This window comes from Monodelphis domestica, chromosome 3, assembly GCF_027887165.1.
Source record: "Monodelphis domestica isolate mMonDom1 chromosome 3, mMonDom1.pri, whole genome shotgun sequence".
Lineage (NCBI taxonomy): Eukaryota > Metazoa > Chordata > Mammalia > Didelphimorphia > Didelphidae > Monodelphis > Monodelphis domestica.
In genome coordinates, this window is record NC_077229.1 from 86004487 (window position 1) to 86025137 (window position 20651).

A 20651-nucleotide genomic window follows, 5' to 3' on the forward strand; every position below is an offset into this window, starting at 1 on the left:
TTATCTTATTTCTGGTTACATATATTCTTTATGATGTCATGTGACATTTCTCTAGCCAAATCATCATGGTAAGATGCTATAATCTTATACCCACCAAATTTGTCTTTTCAATGCCCTTTGGGGCACCTGCAATTTTGATTCTTCTACTTTTAGTCACCCTCAAAACATCGAACATTAAAGAAATTGGCTTAGACACCCACACTTGAAAAACAAGTGAATAATGCACCTGGACAGTTTGTCCATCAGTACATACTACATCTTTAAAACGATACTAAGCTGAAAAGCAGCTAGGTAGCACAGTGGATAGAGTGCCAGGCCTGGAAAGGAGAACTTGGGTTTCAAATCTAGCTTCAGATAGTTCCTGTGTGATCCTGGGCAAATCACTTAACTCATTTGCATAGCCCTTACCAATAATTGATTCTAAGACAGAAGATAAGGGTTAGGAAAAAAAATGTTTTTAAGATATTAAGAAGGCAGCAAGGTGGCTCAGTGGATTGAAAGTCATTCTTGGAGATAGGAGGTCCTAGGTTCAAATCTGGCCTCAAGACACTGCCTACCTGTGTGACCCTGGGTAAGTCACTCAACCCCCATTGCTTGGCCCATTGCCTAGCTCTTATCACTCCTACATTGGAACCAATACACACTATTGATTCTAAGACAGAAAGTAAGTTTAAAAAAAAAAAAGGTATTAGGTTAAATGTCAGGTATTTATAATGACTAAACTTGGCCCCAGATGAGAGATGAGAAAATGTACCTTCATTATTGGCAAAGTTGGATGTCCATGGATACAAAACATTATATAAATACTGTTAAATTTGGTTTATTATGTATTGGTTACCTTTGATGAACTGTATTTTTTTTTTTTAACACAAGAGATGATTTGATAGGTAGTAGGGCAAAAGGCATGAGAAGGGGAAAGGTCATTAAAATAAGGAGTATTAAGGGTCTATTTTTTAATGACAAAAACAAAAGATAGCAATATACATTAAATTTTATTTAAAAGAAAAAAGTGATTTAGTCAGACAACAAATAGGAGGAAATTGGGCTAGATAAAATTTGGGGGAGACAAGTCATTATAATGCTAAACTTGAAATCAGAAAATCTGAGGTCAAAAATCAACCTCACACTAGCTATGGGCAATTCATTTAACTTTTCTGAGCTTTAGTTTTTGGTTTTTTAATCTGTAAAATGGGGATAATACCTATTAGTACTCAAAGGGGTGTTAAAAGGAACAAGTCACAACATATATAAAAGCATTCTGTAAACCTTTAAGCACTGTACATCAGCCAATTATAACAACATTAACAATAAGTAGAAAAGCATTTTCAATTATATCATGCTGCTTAATAAAAAAAAAGCTACATTTTTAAAACAGCAATTTTATCTCTTTGTGAATAAGACACCTCCATTTTGGAAGAAAGAGTGCACATACTTCATAAGAAGTACAATGTTCAATTTGCTTCATCTTTGGAGGATATTCTACAATCTCTCAATAAATCTGTTACAAAGTCTAACAACTCTTCTTCTTAACCTACAGATGATCTCAATTGGTTAGTGTCAACAAGTATACTGCCTTGTAGCCAAGTTTTTTGTTTTTTAAAGTAACAATTGCAAAAAAAAAAATATTTCCCAGAATAGAAAAAGACTGGTCTAGAAGACTATAGACTCAGCAATTATAAAGCTGTAATAGTCCATTGGTCACATCAGTTCTACTTCAGACCCTGACACTGTTTTCTTAGGTAATTAATTTCACTTCTTTATATGTCTGTCTGATCTTTAAAATGAGAGGGCTAAACTAGTCAGTCTCTTGAGTTTCCTTCTAGCCTAACATTATGTTTTAAGAAGATTCCTTCTCCAGCTGACATCTAAGATTCTAAACAAATGACCAAAAGTCATATATAGGCTTTATCAGTTTCCTCATGCTCTATCACTACCAGAAGGTGTCACTGTATGAATCAGCACTTAGCAAGAGAATGAAAATTAAATGGGGGAAGGGGGGGAGAATTAGGGAGCTGAGGAGAGAAAAAATAAAATCCTCAAGTGACTCACACTTTGATCTAAAAAGGCCTAGTAGGATAAGGATTAGCTACATTCTTATCCTGTTTTGGACTGGACCAAAAGCTGATTTATCTGACAAAATTCAAGATTCCCAAAATCCTTCAGAAAAACTTTCAATGGTGCCAATTTAAAATAACCCCAAAAAATTACTTAAAGAAAATCATTTACCAAACTTCAATATTTTCAAAAGTGGTAATACTTAAGGGTCCTTCCTCTTCCTTTAGGGGTTGAAATGACCAGCTCAAAATTCTCAAGATAATCCCTTAAGAAAATCAGCTGTTGCTGAGTAAGAATGGTCCAGCCACAGCTGTTGACCCATTACAGGTAAAGAGAAAAATCTATAAAGATCAGAATGAAGAATGAAGAGGTAGAACCCCGAAAACTGGGTAAGAAAATAGTAGGAAATTTAAGGAAGAGGAGAGGAGAGGAGAGGAGAGGAGAGGAGAGGAGAGGAGAGGAGAGGAGAGGAGAGGAGAGGAGAGGAGAGGAGAGGAGAGGAGAGGAGAGGAGAGGAGAGGAAGTAGTAGTAGAGTGGAAAGAGTGGTAGAGAGCATAGAAAAGAGAGGAAGAGAGTAAAAAAGAGGGGGGAGGGGGAGGAGTGAGAGAGAGAGAGAGAGAGAGAGAGAGAGAGAGAATGAGAGAGAGAGAATAGATGAATGTCTTTGAGGGGGGACTCTTATTCTGACAGGAGATTCGGTCTGGCTGCCACAGTCGGGTTAAGTGCCACGACTGGGGCTCAACCAAAAGAGACACACACACAAATATGTCCATTACCCCCCACCCCCCATCCCTTGGTAAAGCCACCCAGAAACCCTAGGCTCCTGCTGCTATGCTCCACACCCACAAACTGAGAAGCAGAGAAAAGGTATTCTACAAAATACAAGACCTGAAAAGTATCCAATACCGGCCACCACACTCTCGAACAAGATCCCCCAAAGGGCACCTCTTTTTCAAAGCGCCAGATCTCAATATGACCATTTTAAAGTCGCGCCTTTCAAAGTAATACTATCGGCTTTTCCCTACACCCAACTCAACCACTATCGCCTCCCTACCCTGGGAGGAAGAGTGGAACGCATGTGATGGAGGAAGAAGAGGAAGCTGGCAGCAGAAAAGATTAAAAGCCTTTAATAACTTTCAGAAACAATTAATAGTCCTTCCCCATCCTGGTTTCCCCATTTGCATCCACCTCTTCACGAGATACATTCCTCCAAACTTTCATCTCTTACATTGCAGTTCGGAACTCAAACATTTGCAGGGGGAGGGGGGGAGACGACTTCAAGTAAAGCGGAAGAAGCTCGCAAAAATTTAACTCCTTAATTCTTACTTTTTTTTTCCATGACCCATCCCCACTCCCAGAAAAACCTCGAAAAAAGTTATTTTCCAGAAAAGGGAAAAAAAAAAACCAACTCATTAACCACTGACTTCGACTAATATGCGTAGTCCTACACTTTAATTCAAGACTTTTCCCAGTCCAGGAATAGCCCCGGTTAACCGGTTTATTATAGGTACTTTCAGTTTCCTACACGGGAGGGGGAGGGGGCAGAATACATCAATTCCAAAACATTTCTCTAGTAACTTCTATCCCCACCCCACCCCCACTCCACAGCACCCTACCACCACCACGCCCCTCTACCCCCCCCCCTCAAAAAAATTAGAAGTTTTAATCCGGATCTTACCCTCTGAAGACACTAAAATTCAGCGCAAGACAGGTTTGGGCGGTTGGGATTCTTTTTTTTTTTTTTTAACGGGTACGTACCCTGGCTTTCCCCCAGCCACCCCCACCAACTTTCCCTCAGGCGGGGATCCCTCTAATCCTCTTCGCCGCCGCTCCTCCGGTTGCCAAATAATGCGCTTCTTACACATGGAGCCGCGGCGTCACTACCCTGAACATGCGCACCAGGGTCAGCACACACAGTCCATTACTACCCCCAAAACACAGGGGAGCTCTTAAAGGCAAAACACCAAGGCCAGACCAGGAAAGGCGCTGCGCCTAGGAGCATGCGGTCCGGACAAGTAGAAGTAGCTTCCAGCAGTGGGCGGCTCTCCCACCCCAACCTCCCACGATCGCCTCCCCCCTTGAACGAGTCTCTTCAAGATACCAAGGAGCTATCCACTCCATACTGCCAGAGGTGAGTTCAAAGAAATTACCAGTAGGTAAGAGACAAGGTATTAGAATGCCCATAACAAGATGGAGAAATTACTTTATTCGACTTCTTTAGATCCTCTTCGCTGGGGGCACCGTGAATTCACGCTTTGGCCAAGAATTCATGCTGTGGAACCACCCGGCCCAACCCATTGCTTTTATTTTGTTTTGTTTTGTTTTGGGGGGGGGGGTGTTTTAAAGTAAAATCTCTCAGCTCCCCAAAATATGTGAGAAATAGCCAATAGTTTAGTATTGATGAATGTTGGCAACATTAGTATTACTGAGAGTTTTAACCAGTACGACAGACTCAGAATTCATTTTAATAAGTGCTGATAGCAGAAACATTTAGTAAGCTTCGATGTGTTGAGAACTGCGCCAGATCCTGGGGATATATAAAGCTTGCATAAAATACAGTCTCTTTCTCCAAAGAGCAGAAATATTGCAAACTCCTTGTGAGCAAGACTACGTCTTTTATCTATGCTATTTCTCCCCACCTCCACTCCCATTAGAGGTCCCCATAGAGGTAAGTTTAATAAATATTTTCTGAATAAATGATCTCCCTGCAACCTGAAATATACCTGAAATACATTACTTCACTTTTATAGAATATAGTTATTCATTTTTAAAAGAACAAACTATTAAGTGGAGAATTATCACTTATAAATACTGAAATAAGAGTCAACTTGATGTCCTGGATAGTCTCTGCCGTCCAACTCCCCAAGTCATTTAACTTGTATTGCCTAGGGCAACTTTCTTAGCTGTAAGCAGCCTGAGTTCCCAAACCAAACTGGTGAGACCCAGCTCTTTTTGCTCTGAAGTGCACAATACAGAAATAAAATTATTCCAAAGGATACAGGTAAGAATAATTTTCTGTAATAAACTGTCATGCCTGGAAAGTCCATAACAGGAGCTTAATAATTGCTTTATCTATTTTCCAGGCCTTTAAGGCCCCTTCCAGTTCTACTTTTCTATGATCTAGTTTCAGTCAATTAGTCGAATTTGTAGTGTCACACTAGCTGTATTCCTGAGCCATGATGAAACTGTAGAAAACAAAGCTTACTGAGGGAAGCTTAGGAAGGCAGTGTGGTAATGAAGAAAGAGCACTGGACTTTGCAAATTCTGCATCACAGCCTATTCTCCCATTTACTGTGATATTTCCTCTGTTGAGAGAATTGGGGAAGAGAAGCTAACTAAATTATTTCTAAAGTACCTTCCAGGTCTGCAATTCTGTGATTTTAGATCTATCTGTATTAGAAATTATATTATCTCAGGTTTGGAGGGTCCTTAAAAAGGAATGACCTTTACAATATCAGTCAATGTCAGCTGTTACCAACTTCTACCCAAAGACATCTAGTGAAAGGGAGCCCACTGCCAGTCTAGTCAACCCATTTCACTTTTAGATAGCTCTGAAAGTTGAGAATTTGCTAAAATATACAGTTTACATCCATTGCTCTTAGCTATGTCTTCTAGGTCATGAAAAACAAATCTAATTCCTGGCTCCTAAACAACCTGTTCCAACTACATAAAGACAGCCAACTGTCTCTTTTTCCCTCTCCCTCTCCCAAGTATCACCCAAGCTATCAGCCAGCCACTTCAAGTGATCCCCAATAAGACATGGCCTCCTTTAGTGTCCTAGTACCCTCTTCTGGACATCCCAAACCATAGATATCCTTCCCAAAATATGGATTCCCAAATCCTCAGGAGCTGCTGTTAATTTGATATGCTCAGCCAAAAACATGCAGCACTTCTAATGTATGAAGATTCCCTTAGTATGTTTAATGCAGACTTACATTATGACCAACATTTATGCTCCCTTCCTGCCCTTAAAGAAAAAAAAAACGGGAGAAAATTAGCTAAAACAAAAGATTTTTGTTGAACAATGATGAGAACCTAAGAAAAGAAATCCTAAGGCCCACCCTCCAGATACCTTGGGAATTCAGCCCTCCCTCTCCAGTTACTTCTCAATATGCCCCCCTGAGCAACATCAATGGTGCCTTGGAGAGGGAGAGGAAGAGGAAGAGAGATAACTCATCAGAAGCACATGCTATACTTTTTATATGTAGCATTTTAAGTTTTACACTATGCTGCTTTCTATAATAAGTAGTGGAGGTAGATAATTGAAGTATTATATACATTTTACAGAGGAAGTAATTGATACAGAGATTTAATGATATCCTCAAAGTCATATAACTAGTAAATGGGAGTATAGAATAGTGTGTATATATAGTATAAAGAATACTACCATTGGAGTTAGGAAACCTAAATTCATACTTCAAATAAAAGCAAGATAACCCTGGACAAGTCATTTAATTTTGCTCTGCCTTCAATTTCTTCACTTGCCAAATGGAAATAATACTTGCACTATCTACCTCACATGATTGTGAGTAAAGCTGGTTATAAACCTGCCTAGTTATAAAAATTTGAATTATTATATGTTTAAGAGCTATAATTCAAAACCATATCCTCTGCTTCTAACTCCAGTACTCGCTACCATATTGCTTCTTTAAAAAGTTGAAACAAAACTATGATTGACAATGTGAAAAAGATAAGTTTAGTTCTGAGCAAAAGATTTTTTAAAATATAACAAGATCTTCTGAAATTCTTCAGAAAGAGTAAAGAAGGAAGAAGGGGCAGAAAAGAATATCGCAACAATATTTCAAAGAGGCAACCAATGCCAAGGCCAAATCAAATCATGTTCTGGTTTATCAGAAAAATAGCTATTCTCCCTCATGTTCTGTCAACATTACAATACATACTTCTTCTCAAGATCCATGCATTAGGATCCATGGACATCTATTTTCATTAATGAAATCATTTTTCTACAATACAGCTCCTTCATTAGGAAGTTTCAGAGTCAATTTTGATGTTTTGAGCTCTGTGATCAGCAGTTAGTAATAGTCTCATAACTGCCCATCCAACAATATTTAAATGCAGTAATACACCGAACCCTGGTGTATTCCACAAGCCAAGAGACATTCCACAAGCCAAAAAGTAATACAAAATACACCAGTGACACCACTCAGCCCTCCACCCCCATCCTCTCAATCTAAATTTGTCAACTTGATATTACAAGCAAGTCACACATTTCAACTACAAAATTCTAAACTCTCTCAAACAGGTGTTTTAGGAAGCAAACCAAGAAGTTTTCTAAGTTTAAAAACTTGGCTAAAATAAAGCATCCTGCAGTTGTCACTATAACTCTGCTTTTTGAATGCTTAACACCTGTGTTTGTTTCCAAATCTGTTTAACACTCCAAATTGTTCATCAGATGATGAATGTTATAGCAATGCAAGCAAAATATTACCTCACTGCTCCTCACCTGGGCCTTGATTAATGCCAACTTAATTAAATACAAACAGAGCAAAGTGTGGTCAGATGGGAGACCCTGAACTTGAGACAGATGTAAGGATTCCAGACTCTAAACTGGCAAACCCTGGGAGTGTCACTAAGGTGACACTGTTCTACAGAGGAAGGCAGCAGCTGCACTATATTAATGACACACCCCTGTGGACTGGTGCATGGATTGGCAATAGATGGGCTCCTCCAGAGGGAACTGCCACATATATATACATGCCAGTTTTTCCAGTTGGGAGATGAGGCACAGTTGTTATAAAGCTTGTTTTTTGTAATGGGTGGTAAGAGGGTGGGGAGAGAAGGATGAGCAGGTCAATAATAAAAAGATGTGTAGCTGATAAAAGACCAATGATATTTGAGAATCCTAATGCTCAGGATAAAATGGTTACTTAGTTATCAGACAGCCGGTGGGTTCACTACTCAGTGCCTATTTTTAACCAATTCGTACTTATTAGCAAATATTTTCAATTCTGATGATTATGAAATATGATGCAACCAGATTCTGAAGGTGAAGGTTTTCTAATTAAAATGATTACTATAACTGGTGCCATGTTTTTCTCAACTGTATCCTGAATTGAGGTCTTCCTTAATTCCAAAGAACAAAATAGTCAATACTTGAGAGTCCCCTTGACGTATGGCATTGATAACACCATACTAATCGATATTTTACAAATAATAATTATTGTACCACTTATGACATAATTCTGATACAATTGATACCAAGGTAACATAGTATTATACTCAAAAAAATAAAATAAAATAAAAAGCTTGAAGGTCCAATATTTGCTTTTATCTTTGCATCCTCGGAGCCTTATATCTGTTTCTTCTGAGCTCAAATTATGGTAGGTCTTTTATCAACCATGAATATCAGATTAAATCCTGAGATTTTCAGTATTTAAAAGTAGGCTTTCTAAACGATGTACTGAGAAGTAAGCCATGACATGCATGAATAACTGGCCGGGAATGAACTGAAGAAAGTAGTGTAGAATAACGAAAGTCAGAAACCCTAGATTCCAATCCCAAGATCTACTGCTTACTGTAATCTTTGACACCCTCTCTGAACCCCACATTTCTAAAATAAGGGGCTTAAATCAAAGACTTTTATAATTCCTTCTAGTTCTAATTCAATGATCCCATGACACTATCATTCACTGTTAGCTTCCTAAAGACAAGCAAAAAACCTTTGATGGGTTTTCCCCCAATTCTACTGATCTATTGGCAAACTATGATTTACAACTCAAATAGAACTGAATCCTTGCAACCCTCATGATTTAGAAAAACACAAGTTAAAATTTTCTATGCTGTTATATATTTTTAAAAATTTTATTAACTATTTCCCAATTACATCTTAATCTGGTTCCTACAACACTCAGAGTTCTGCTGCAGTTTGGACAAGTTTGACCCCTATGAACTAAAGTCTAGTTCTGTAAATAGTTCTATCAATGAATTGAGAAACACTTCCAGCCATAAGCCAAGGAGAGGTCTACTTTAGTTATACATCTAATAAAGGAAAAATACATTTAAAGGACTGAGTAGGTGAGAAATTTAAAACAAAATAACTTTAATTTTTACCTTTTCCCCCACAGACATGCTCTGAAAAATATTTAAGTACTAGCATAATGCTAGAAGAAAATAAATTCTTCCAAGTGTTACAAGCAGCAAAGTTAATGTCACCAAAAACCCTATGCCATTCTTACACAAGAGAAGGAATATGGAAGTTCTTTTGGGAAAGGAGAGAAAACTGAACATAAACAGCAAACATCTGTTTGTTTCTTTGTAGTACGCTCAATAATATTTAAATACACACCCCAGAACAATGTCTTTTCTGGACACAGTTCACTATGTCAACAGTAAAATATCTTTAACTATGCTGTTCTGAATACATAATTCTATTTTTAAATGCAAGGTTTCTGTATATTTAATATTTGAAGAAATCCAGCTTTGACTTGGCTTTAGATTTTAGAACAATGAGGCTAGAAGGACCCTCCTTTATGAAAATAACCTCTATAAGCAACAAATAGTATACTAAAAGGGTTAAACAGAAACTGCTTAAAACCATTGTAGTGAACAGGAAGTATATCTCCCACTGTCTTCATCTGCATATGTCATTATTTGGCAGGGAACATCTCCTTTGTGTCTACATCTGTGGTAAAACTACCTACCTACATTTAGATCAAATTAAATCTCTGAAAAGTTAGTCCTTGAGCCATGTTTTCTAGGTACTAAGGAATTTAAAAACAAAACCCAAAAATTTTGCCAAGGAAAATATCTTTCTTGATACATTTGATCTTTAGTCTTCTTGAGTAAAGTCAGAATGCTATTTAAACCTTAGCTAAGAAGCAACTTGAGCTCCGTCTTTAAAAGGGTGCTAATAGACATAAAGAAAGTTCCTATGTTTAAAAAGTAATCACACACATAATCTTCCCTTTCCCTCCCTCCTTGAATTTTCTGGGCTACAAATGTAGATAAAACAAATGGAAAGTTCTTCTACCTTTATAGCAGCTGAAAGAGGGCAAGAGGAGGAAAGGGGAAAGGGACTGCTTACTCGCTCTTAAATGGGCTTCTAAATAGTATTTTATTCTCTTTCTCTCCTGGATTTCCTTTGGGTTTTTTTAATATATTACTTCAATATTCGGATCCATATTTTGCGTTCTTCGTAAGGATAGAGAATGCAATCCTTTCACATTTTAATGGAATATTTTCCTAGGTTTCTGTGACTAAAAAAAAAACCAAACTGAATTACCTATTGACCCACCTTCTAGTAATGAGCTATTCTGAATTTAGCTAAGCTGATCCTCAGATGACAGATCTACAGTCTGTCATCAAGCCCATACTAGAAGCTTTTCCAGCTTGGTAAGACCTGTGAGAATATGCACTCTACTGCTGGATAGATATGAGCCTTCTAAAACCCAAAATCACTTCCATAATATGATCAAATAACTGATTAAGAAGTTTGTTAGTAGAGGAAAAACACCACAACCAGCTAACATTTATAACACTTTGTAATTAGTAAAGGGCTTATGTGTATATTTATATATACATATATACACACAGAGATTTGTTTATACTTTTAACTTGATCCTTCCAACAGCCCTTTGAAGTAGATAAATCAAGCATTATTACTCATTTCCTAGCTGTGTGACCCTAGGCAAGTCACTTGACCCCCATTGCCTAGCCCTTACAGCTCTTCTGCCTTGGAACCAATACACAGTATTGATTCTAAGATGGAAGGTAAGGGTTTAAAATAAATAAAAGAAACAGAAACTGAAACTCAGAATGATTAAACAACATATTCAAATACAGATAATAAATGGCAAAACCAGCATCCAAACTTGGGTCTTTTGATTCCAAAAACTGTTCTTTCCAAACCATAACTGTCTGAATAAAAGACAAGAAAAACTTTTAAAATCAACTTGGGGGGTAGGGGTAAATAGGATCTTTCAGTTGGCAGAAAACCAATCTCCTTATTTTTCAGAGAGGAACTGAGAACCCTACCAAAGTATTAGGTTATGATTTACCCAAAATCACAAAGCAAATTAATGGCATATTTGGGCCTAAAACCCAAATCTGTTAGCAATACCTTCTCTCATTTGGATGGATTAATGAGTAAGATCCATGTTTTACTAAAGAAAAATTGGTTTGGGAGAAGTTTGAAATCTTATTCTGTTACAAATTAGGTCAAAAGTCCTCTTTCAACAAAGATAGCTTAGGGTGAAATAAAAAAGCCTGACGCTTTAAAAAAAAATGCATTTAAGAAATAAGGAAGTTCTGAAGTATAAAAGTCTTAGGTGGATTCTGTTCAAATGAGGAATACCCCAGACAGAATTCAGTTCAGAGGAACTGTCAGTATTTACATATCATTTGTACACTCCCTACTGTATTCTCTCTCATGTCCCAACTCTCAAAGCCAGAAGGAGCTTCTTGTTTCCCTCTGTTATGTCCAGAAGATCTTGCTCTGCCACTACTCAACAACTTTCACTCCTTTAAAGTTCAAACTATCAATATTAATAAACTTGTCACTCATAAACAGACCCAAGATACTTTCCCACCTTCCTCAATTACTTTGAACATGGCTTGATCCACACCATTCCATGAATCCTTAATACTGACATTAATGCCTTTATAATATATCCTAGCTTCTCAGTTCTTTAATCATCTTAACTGCTATGACCTCTCTACTTTTAAACATCAACTACCTAGCAGGATTAATACCACCTTAAAAGAACTCACCATCACCAGATATTGCTCTTTCTAAAAGTCCTAAAATTCTGAAATTCCACCCCCATCACAAGCTATGCTACCACTTTCCCAAAGCTTCATTCCTCCTTTTATTTTTGCCCTCAATGTGATCTCTGCTTCCTCAGTCTCTTCCCTATTTTTCCAAACCATCCCCTCAGTTCAGGCATAACTTTTCTGACTTGGTAGTGTTAATGCAGCATGGTACTGGACAGAATAATGAATTTGAGAATCAGGTATACTCCAGTTCCAAATCCTGACTCAGACACTTATTCACTTAGCTATGTGTTGCTGAGCAAGTTACTTAGCCTCTCTGGATCTCAATTTCTTCAACTATAAAATGAGGGAGTTGAACACAACGACCTTTGAGGTCCCCTTCCAACTGTTTATCTATGAGCCTGTAAACCTATGGGTAGCTACTTCAGCAATATGTATTATCCTCGTAATTCAGCAGGTCAATAAGCACTTAAGAATATAAATGCAAAAGTAATACAGTTCCAACCCTCAAAGAGCTTACATTTTACTGAAAGGAGAAAATGTTCACAAATAAATACAGAGTACTTACAAAATAAATACCCAACAATGGAAAATAGAGTGGTAATGTTGAACCAACAACTGGAAAAATTAGGAAAAGTCTATTTACAAAGATAGTACCTGAACTGAGCCTTGACAGAAGTCTAGAATTCCAAGAGGGAGAGGACACAAGATCCTAGGATCTTAGATTTAGAGCTAGAAGGAACCTTAGAAGTAATCCCTCTCATTTTGCAAATGAGAAAACTGAGGAAAAGAAAGACTAAATCACTTAAGGATCACACAGCTAATTAATAAGCATTTGAATTTGGACTTGAACCCAGATATTCCTGATTTTAACTTCAGTACTCTATTCAGATATGGATGTCTTGTGAAGGCATAGAGGAATGAGATAAAATGTTCTGCATAGGAACTGCAAGCAGCTCAGTTTGGCTATAACATATGCCTCAGGGGGAATAAATAACTGTAATTAGCTTGGTAATACAGTCAGGAACCAGACTTTGATGCCAGAGGAGTTTGGCTATTTTATCCTAAAGGCAATCACTGAAGGTTCTTGAGCAGGGTAGTGATATGGTCAGAGATGTGCTTTAGGAATGTTATGCTGGCAGTTGTGTAAAATATGGGTTGGAAAGGAAAGAAGATGGGAACCAATTAAGAGATTATTGCAATAGTCTGGATAAGAGGTAATGAAAATATGGGCAGTTTTCTATTGTTCTTTATAGCCCTCTGCTTAGCACAGTGTTTGCCACAAAGTTAAGTGCTTAAAAAGATATTGAGCAATTCTGAAGGACTTACAAGAAAGAATGCTATCCACATCCAGAAAAAGAACTGTGGGAGTAGAAACCCAGAAGAAAAACATATGGTTGACCACATGGTTCAATGGGGATGTTGACTTTAAATTATCACTCTATTGCAAATACTAATAATATGGAAATAGGTTTTTGAACAATGATACATATAAAACCCAGTGGAATTGCTCTTCGGCTCCAGGAGGGGGGAGGGAAGAGGGGAGGGAAAAAAAACATGAATTATGTAACCAGGGAAAAATATTCTAATTAAATTAAATTAATTTTTAAAGATTAAAAAAATGTCAAGGTAGGTAAATCCAGTTAACAAAAACTGATTTGATACAAAGTGTAAGTGAGAGCATAAAGTCAAGTATAACTACTAAGTTGAATCTAGGTGACTGAAAAGATAGTAGGTGCCACTGACAGAAAAAGGGAAGTTAGGAAGAGGTGAGTCTTTGGGGGGAAGACAGTGAGTTTAGTTTTAGACATAAGAGTTTAGGATATAACTCTCTACTGGGCATATGATTCAGTACCTGAGAAATATTTGCTTGAGACGAGGCCCTCACAATATCTGAAGTCTCATATATATCCCATTTTTCCATTCCTCACTACCTACTACTTATTTGAGAAATTTTGGCTATCATCCTTAAGCTGTCTCTCCTCCACAGTTCAAAATATTTCTACCATCATCTCCTCTTCTCTACTCCTTTGCTTCAGTTTTTGAGGATATCTTGCCCAGTCATTTACTTCCCTTGCCTTTCAATCTTTAAAAATCTCCTACAAACATGAGAAGCAACATAGTATAGTCAAAAGCAATGAATGTGGATCCAAATCCAAGCCTGCCACAGCCTGTGGGGTGTAGAGCAAACTACTTTGCCACACTAAGAAGGTTGGACTAGACAGCCCCTAAGATCCTTTCCAGCTCTTATTCTATAATTTTATGTCCAGGTCTTTTCAACTCCTTAAAAAACCCTAACCCTAACCTTTTGAATCCCAAGTTCTTGCCTTATATCTCGTCTCCCTTTTAACAGTCAAATTGCTAGGGAAAAGTCCTCCTACTAGCTAACTCCACTCCATCTCTTTCTCATTCAATTCTCAATTACTTGCATTCTGACTTTGTGCTATCCAAATGGTCTTTTCTCAGTCCTTAATCATATTTAACTGTTCCACAGCTTTTGTCACTGCTGACCCTGTCCTTCCTCCTGGATACTCTCCCTGAGCTTTTGTGACACTTTTCTCTTCTGTCCTTTGGTTTGACCAATCCCTTTCTCTTTATCTTCTTTGTTGTATCATAATCCATTTCCTACCTCAAAGGGTAGGTATCCCCAATTGCCCTATTCACCATAAATACTGTCTCCTTCATGACCTCATTAGTGCCCATGGGTTTTAATTATTATCTCTGTGCAGGTCACTTAGGATATCTATCCAAGTCTCATATCTCTTTTTAATTTCATTCCCACTTCACTAAATGCTTGCTGGTTCTGGCATCTTAAACATAACATGTCCAAAACTGAATTTATCTTTCCACTATACCAGCTCCTCCAGTAAACTTCCCTATTTCTCTTAGAGAGCCCATTTTCCTTCCAATTACACGAACTAGAATTCTCAGACTCATTCTTGATTCTTCCCTTTCATCATTGCCAAAACCCTAAAGATCTTCATCACCATTCACCTAGATTTTTATAATCGTCTCCTAAAACGTTTTCCCTGACTTCAATCTAGCCCTTTTCTCCAGTCCATCCTTCATACTCTTGCCAAACTAATTACCCCCAAATACACATTCACTTCAAAAATTGTGGTTTTGCAACACTGAGGTACCACCTCACACCTAGCAAATTGGCCAATGACAGTAAAAGAAAAAAATATTGGAAGGTTGTTGTGAATTTATCCAGCCATTCTGGAAGGCAATATGGAATTATGCACAAAAGGCTTTAAAAGAAAGCATAGGGGGCAGCTGGGTAGCTCAGTGGACTGAGAGCCAGGCCTAGAGACAGGAGGTCCTAGGTTCAAATCTGGCCTCAGAGACACTTCCCAGCTGTGTGACCCTGGGCAAGTCACTTAACCCCCATTGCCTAGCCCTTACCACTCTTCTGCCTTGGAGCCAATACACAGTATTGATTCCAAGACAGAAGCTAAGGGTTTAAAAAAAAAATACATACCCTTCACTCCTAGGTTTGTACCCCAAAGAAATAATAAGGAAAAATACTTGTACAAAAATATTCACAGCCACAACTCTTTGTGGTGGTAAAAAAACTGGAAAATGAAAGGTTGTCCCTCAATTGAAGAATGGCTGAACAAATTATGGTATATGATGGTGATGAAATACTATTGTGCTGTAAGTATTGATGAACTGGGAGAACCTCAATGAACTGATGCAGAGTGAAATGAGCAGAACCAGGAGAACATTGTACACAGAAAGTAAAACACTGTGGAATAATCCAATGTTGGACTTTGCTACCAGTACCAATACAATAAGCCAGGACACTCCTGAAGGACTTATGGGAAAGAATGTTATCCACATTGAGAGAAAGAACTATAGATGTAGAAATGCAAAAGCAAAACATATGACATCACTTATCAAATGTATATATGGGTATGTGATTTGGAGTTTAGGCTTTTTAAAATCGTTCTATACCAAAAATTAATATGGAAATAGGTATCAAGTGATAACATTTGTACAACCCAGTGGAATTACTTGTCTACTCTGGGAGGGGGAAGGAAAAGAAAATTTCCCAAATTACAAAGTTTCCCAAATTACATAGGTATTAGATATTATCTCCTTTGAGCTTTCCAACTCATGTAAAAATGCAAAAATTGAGGTGAGGCAGTAACATTCAAATTCAGGGTTTCTTGCTTCCAAGTTCAGAGTTCATTTCAGGTATCACTGCAAGGATGGTACTTAACTCCATTTTAAAATCTTGTAAAAAAAAGGACAGAGTACTTACACTTGAGAGTCAGAAAAACCTTCCTGGTCTTAAATCATACCTCTGACAATCCAACTAGCTATGTGATCATGAGCAAGTAACTTAACCCCTGGACCTGGGCATCCTTGCCCATCACAGGGTTGTTGTGAAGTTCAAATAAAGAGAATGTATGAAAAGCACTATATATCAAATTTTAAAAGCACCATAACTCAATTATCATTATTGGCATAGGGCCATGGTGGCAAGTCTATAGCATATGTGCCAGAGGGGGCACTCAGACCTCTCTATGGGTATGTGCTATCACACCAGCACAGAGTTCACCAGAGTTCATTACTAGAAAGCCAGAGGGACACAAATCAGGCTGTTCCCCTCCCCTCTCCACACATGCCTGAAGATATTTCTCACTTTACCTGCCCCTCTAAAAGGTTCACTATCACTGGTTTAGGGTATCTGCCTTATTATTTAATAATAAATAACTTTTGAGTAATGCCAAGTAATATGCCAGCCTATGTATTAATAGATGTCACTGATCTTGTATTTGGAAAATCAATCCTAGAACATAGCCACCTACTTTGTTGTAAACTGTTCATTAACAGGATTTTTTACCATTTTACTTTTTTTACGGTTCCCTCTTAATAATGTCCAACATTACTTGATAAAGTAAAAAACTGACTTTGCTCATTTTTTGGTAACACCTTCTAGCTTTGATTTGATCACAGACAACCAGTCAGAAGACTAAAGTTTTTAGTCTTGACTTAATAATTTCCTAGATGTGTAGCTGGGCAAGTCTGTGGGCCTCAAATTTCCTCATCTATAAATGAGTGTTAGATTAGATGATCTCTGAGGTTCCAACAACATACACTGACAAGGTTTCTTCTAAGTAACACTGCCCAAGGTTTTCATCAGGGATTTGAAGGATTCTCCTAGGGCAGTCTCCCTCAGATTAGTTCTCTTCAATCCATTATCTATTACATAATCTTCTTAAGTATATCCTTTCAAAGCACAGTTTTCAGCACAGTGAAATTCTGGAACATCAAGACCTCAAAAGAAGCTTTATGGCAATTTCATATAACCCCTAAGGGTAGGAATCTCAATATTTAGAACTAATATTTATATGTACAGTTATTACACAACTGCCTGAGTTACTAATAATCAGGGAGCAATGAATTCTGTTAATTGTTAATGCTGTTAATTGATGCCACTAAGATCATCAATCACAGGGCATGGGAAAATACTTTTTCCCAGTTGTTATAAAAAGAAAGACCATGGCATGAAAATAGTGGCAGTCCATGCAAGTGTCAAACTGAGAGCAAAAGAAATGGTTGTGATGGCGAGTACAAAGACAAATCACATATACACAACCTCTTTGATAAACAAGCATATTATTAAGCAACTAACAGGTATCAGACATTGGACTGGGTACTAGGAATATAAATATGAAAGTAATACGGTCTCAGCTCTCAAAGAGCTTAAATGCTATTCTTTGGAGACATACAACCATGTTCACAGACAAGTAGATACAATGGGGTGTAAGGGGTGTATGAGGTGCTCAGGGAGGAGTAATATCTTTGGTATGGAGGGCTTGTCGTGCCCTCCTAGGGCAGCTCTCCAGCCTCTGACCCTCACCTGACACCCAGCTCTCACTTGTGGCTCCCAGTAGCTGCTAGAATGCGGCAGCAGTCACACCCCGGGCAACGGCTTCGACAGGTCGGCTAAACCTTGTGAGGGTAGCCATCGGGTCGTTGACCCCTGGCGAACTAGGGCTTTGCTCACCCAACATGTGAAGACTGCTTCCAGCGGAACAGGCAGAAGAAACCAACCCAACAAGAAGGTTCAACAGCTGAGATGGCGACGCAGCAAAGCACTATGGAGTGCTTAGGGCGTGTTGGAGCACAAAGGACAACAGGGCCATCCAATGCAGCTGAGGAAGTCTCCAGGTGTAACGACTTTTCATGCCAATGGACCCAGGCTTCCAATACCCAGAGAGTGGGACTGTCTCTGTGCATCGACTTTTCCACTTAAATCTCCTTCATGCACAAGTGTCTTTGTGCATAAAAACACACAAAGACAATCGTCATCCTCGGTTACCAAGAGACTACTACTACTAGATACAATATAAATACTCAGTGATAGCAATTCATGTGAGAGGGGATGAGACAGACAACTGAGGGAGTAAACTGAAAGTTCCTTTAAGGAGGTGATATTTGAGCAAAGCACTCTGAAAAAAGCCAGGGGTTGCAATGCAGAAGTAGAAGAGTTGACATATTTGACAGCCTTTTTACAAAGACATGGAATTGAGCAATAGAATGCCATGTATGATGTACACAAGCATGCTAGTTTGGTGAGAAAGTAGAGTGTTTGAGTGGGAGTAACAAACATGTAATCATCCTGAAAAGATAGTCCAGAGGCTGAATGGGAAAGTCTTTAAATGCCAAAGAAAAGAAGCAACATTTTCTTAAAGGCACTAAGGAAGATTCTTGAGTATAAGGGTTAACATGGTCAATTGCTTTGAACACTGCAGCTAATAAGTAAGTAGCACAGTGGATATGGTGCCAGATTTGAAGTCAAGAGAACCTGGGGTCAAATGTGGCCTCAGAGGCTTTCAGCTGTGTGACCCTGGACAAATTACTTAACTCAATTGCCTAGCCCTTGCCACTCTTCTGTTTTAGCTAAACTGATGCTAGAAGGGTAAGGTTTAAAACAAAACAAAACTATGCTTTGGAAATACCTATTTGGAAGTTATGTGGAAAATAGATGTTAGAGGAGAAAAGTCAGATGTGGGGAAATCAAACAGGTGTCTACTGCAATAGTCCAAGCCAGAGATGATAAGAGCCTGAATTTAAATGGTTACAGCACTTTAATTGGACAAAGAGTCCTATGTGAGAAATGCTAAAGAGATCAAGCGTACATTTGGCATCTCTAATGAGATGAGAGGTGAATAAAAGTGAAAAGTCTAAGATGACCCCTAGATTGAAAATATGGGTAACCAGGATAGTGGACCCTTCAAAAAAAGGGAAATTTGGGAGAAGATATGGCTTAGAGGTATAAAAATAAGTCCATTTTGGAAAGGAAGAGTTTGAGAAGCCTGGGACATCTAGGTCATGATGTCCAAAAAGTAGTTAGAGACATGGGACTGAAGCTCAAAAGAAATAAAGCACAACTGAAAGAGTCATTTGTTGTTGAACAGTTGAAAGATGACAGTTGAACTAATGAAAGCTAAAAAGATCACTAAGAAAGTGTGAGAAAAAAGGGCCCAGGACAAAGGCCTGGAGTTATCCATGGACTATGGATATCCTGGATCCATGGATGATCCTACAGAAGATAGTGAAAAGAATTTACCAGACAGGTATAGTTGATTTCACAAAAACTCAGGAAGGAGCAGTTAGGTAACACAGTAGAAAGGAGCACCAGGCCTAGAGTCAAGAGGACCTGGGTTTAAAATCACCTCATATACTTCTAGCTGTGTGAACCTGGGCAAGTCACTTAACCCTAATAACCTACCTCTTACCACTCTTCTGCCTTAGAATTGATACCCAAGACAGAAGATAAAGATTTTTTAAAAAACAAAAATTTTCAGGATAGAGAGAGAGGGAGAAGGGGGGTAGGAGGGGGGGGGGAGAGAGAGAGAGAGAGAGAGAGAGAGAGAGAGAGAGAGAGAGAGAGAGAGAGAGAGAGAGAGAGAGAGAGAGAGAGAGAAACTCTCTTGACTTTTATATACCTCCCAGTAGGGAATCCTGCAAGGATGTTTAGCTAGGTGTTTTGGTGGATGGAGCCAGTAATAGGGAGGTTCAGGGTTCAAATATGACCTATGACACTTCCTAGCTATATTAAGTCACTTGACCCCTGTTGCCCAGCCTTTACTGCTCTTCTGCCTTAGAACCAATAATCAGAACTGATTCTAAGACAGAAGGTAAGGTTTTTTTTTAAAAAATGATTCTACAACTGTAAAGTTGAGCAATGTTATACCTTCACATTACAATGTAATGAGAATTTGCTAATATAAACTTCTGAACTAACTACAACTATTAAATAAGTTTCTATTTCTTTGAGGATACTAAACAGTAATGTTCTTAGATTTAATGTTATAAATCTGCTAAATTTACAAACAGAAAGTAGAAAAGTTTATTTATATAGGTTTTTGCTCAACATAAGAAGCACTGAAAAAAATGCCACAGAGGGACAGTTAGGTGGTTCAGTGGATAGTCAGACCTGGAGACAGGTGATCCTGGCTTCAAATGTGACTTCAGACACTTCCTAGCTTTATGAACCTGGGCAAGTCAACCCTAGTTGTCTGGCCCTTATCCCTCTCCTGCCTTAAAACTGATACTTAGTATCAATTCTAAGACAGAAAGTAAGGGTTTAAAAGAAAAAATAAATGCTACTGAATTGGAAAGATATTAACACTTTCAAGAAGAAATTTTAGATTAAAAAGCATCTGAACTGAATATCTGTAATGAATAAATGAATGAAAAAGTATATTAAGAGCTTACTATGTGCAAAGTGCTATGCTAAGTCCTGCGTATAGAAAGAGAAAACCAAAAATTCCTTGCTCATAAGTATCTCACATTCTAAAAGAAGACAAATATATAAAAGATCTGCTCTATGGTCAATATGACT

General features: G+C 38.1%; 1 protein-coding gene and 1 long non-coding RNA gene across 6 annotated transcripts in view; one reads left to right on the plus strand and one right to left on the minus strand.

Moving 5' to 3' along the window:
- GATAD2A (GATA zinc finger domain containing 2A) overlaps positions 1–20651 on the minus strand; it is a 220143-nt gene that overhangs the window by 193511 nt on the left and 5981 nt on the right. For 2 of the 5 annotated variants that reach the window (XM_007489204.3, XM_007489202.3), the window contains exon 1: positions 3735–3873. The exons of the other annotated variants lie outside the window; for them this stretch is intronic. The gene's annotated coding sequence lies outside the window, so the exon portion shown is untranslated. Of the gene's footprint in view, positions 1–3734; positions 3874–20651 lie in introns of those variants that run through there. 5 annotated transcript variants of the gene reach the window in all.
- LOC103093554 (uncharacterized) overlaps positions 4055–20651 on the plus strand; it is a 54265-nt gene continuing 37668 nt past the window's right edge. Inside the window, exon 1 of the long non-coding RNA XR_465771.3 lies at positions 4055–4187. This is a non-coding gene — a long non-coding RNA (uncharacterized LOC103093554). The remainder of the gene's footprint in view (positions 4188–20651) is intronic.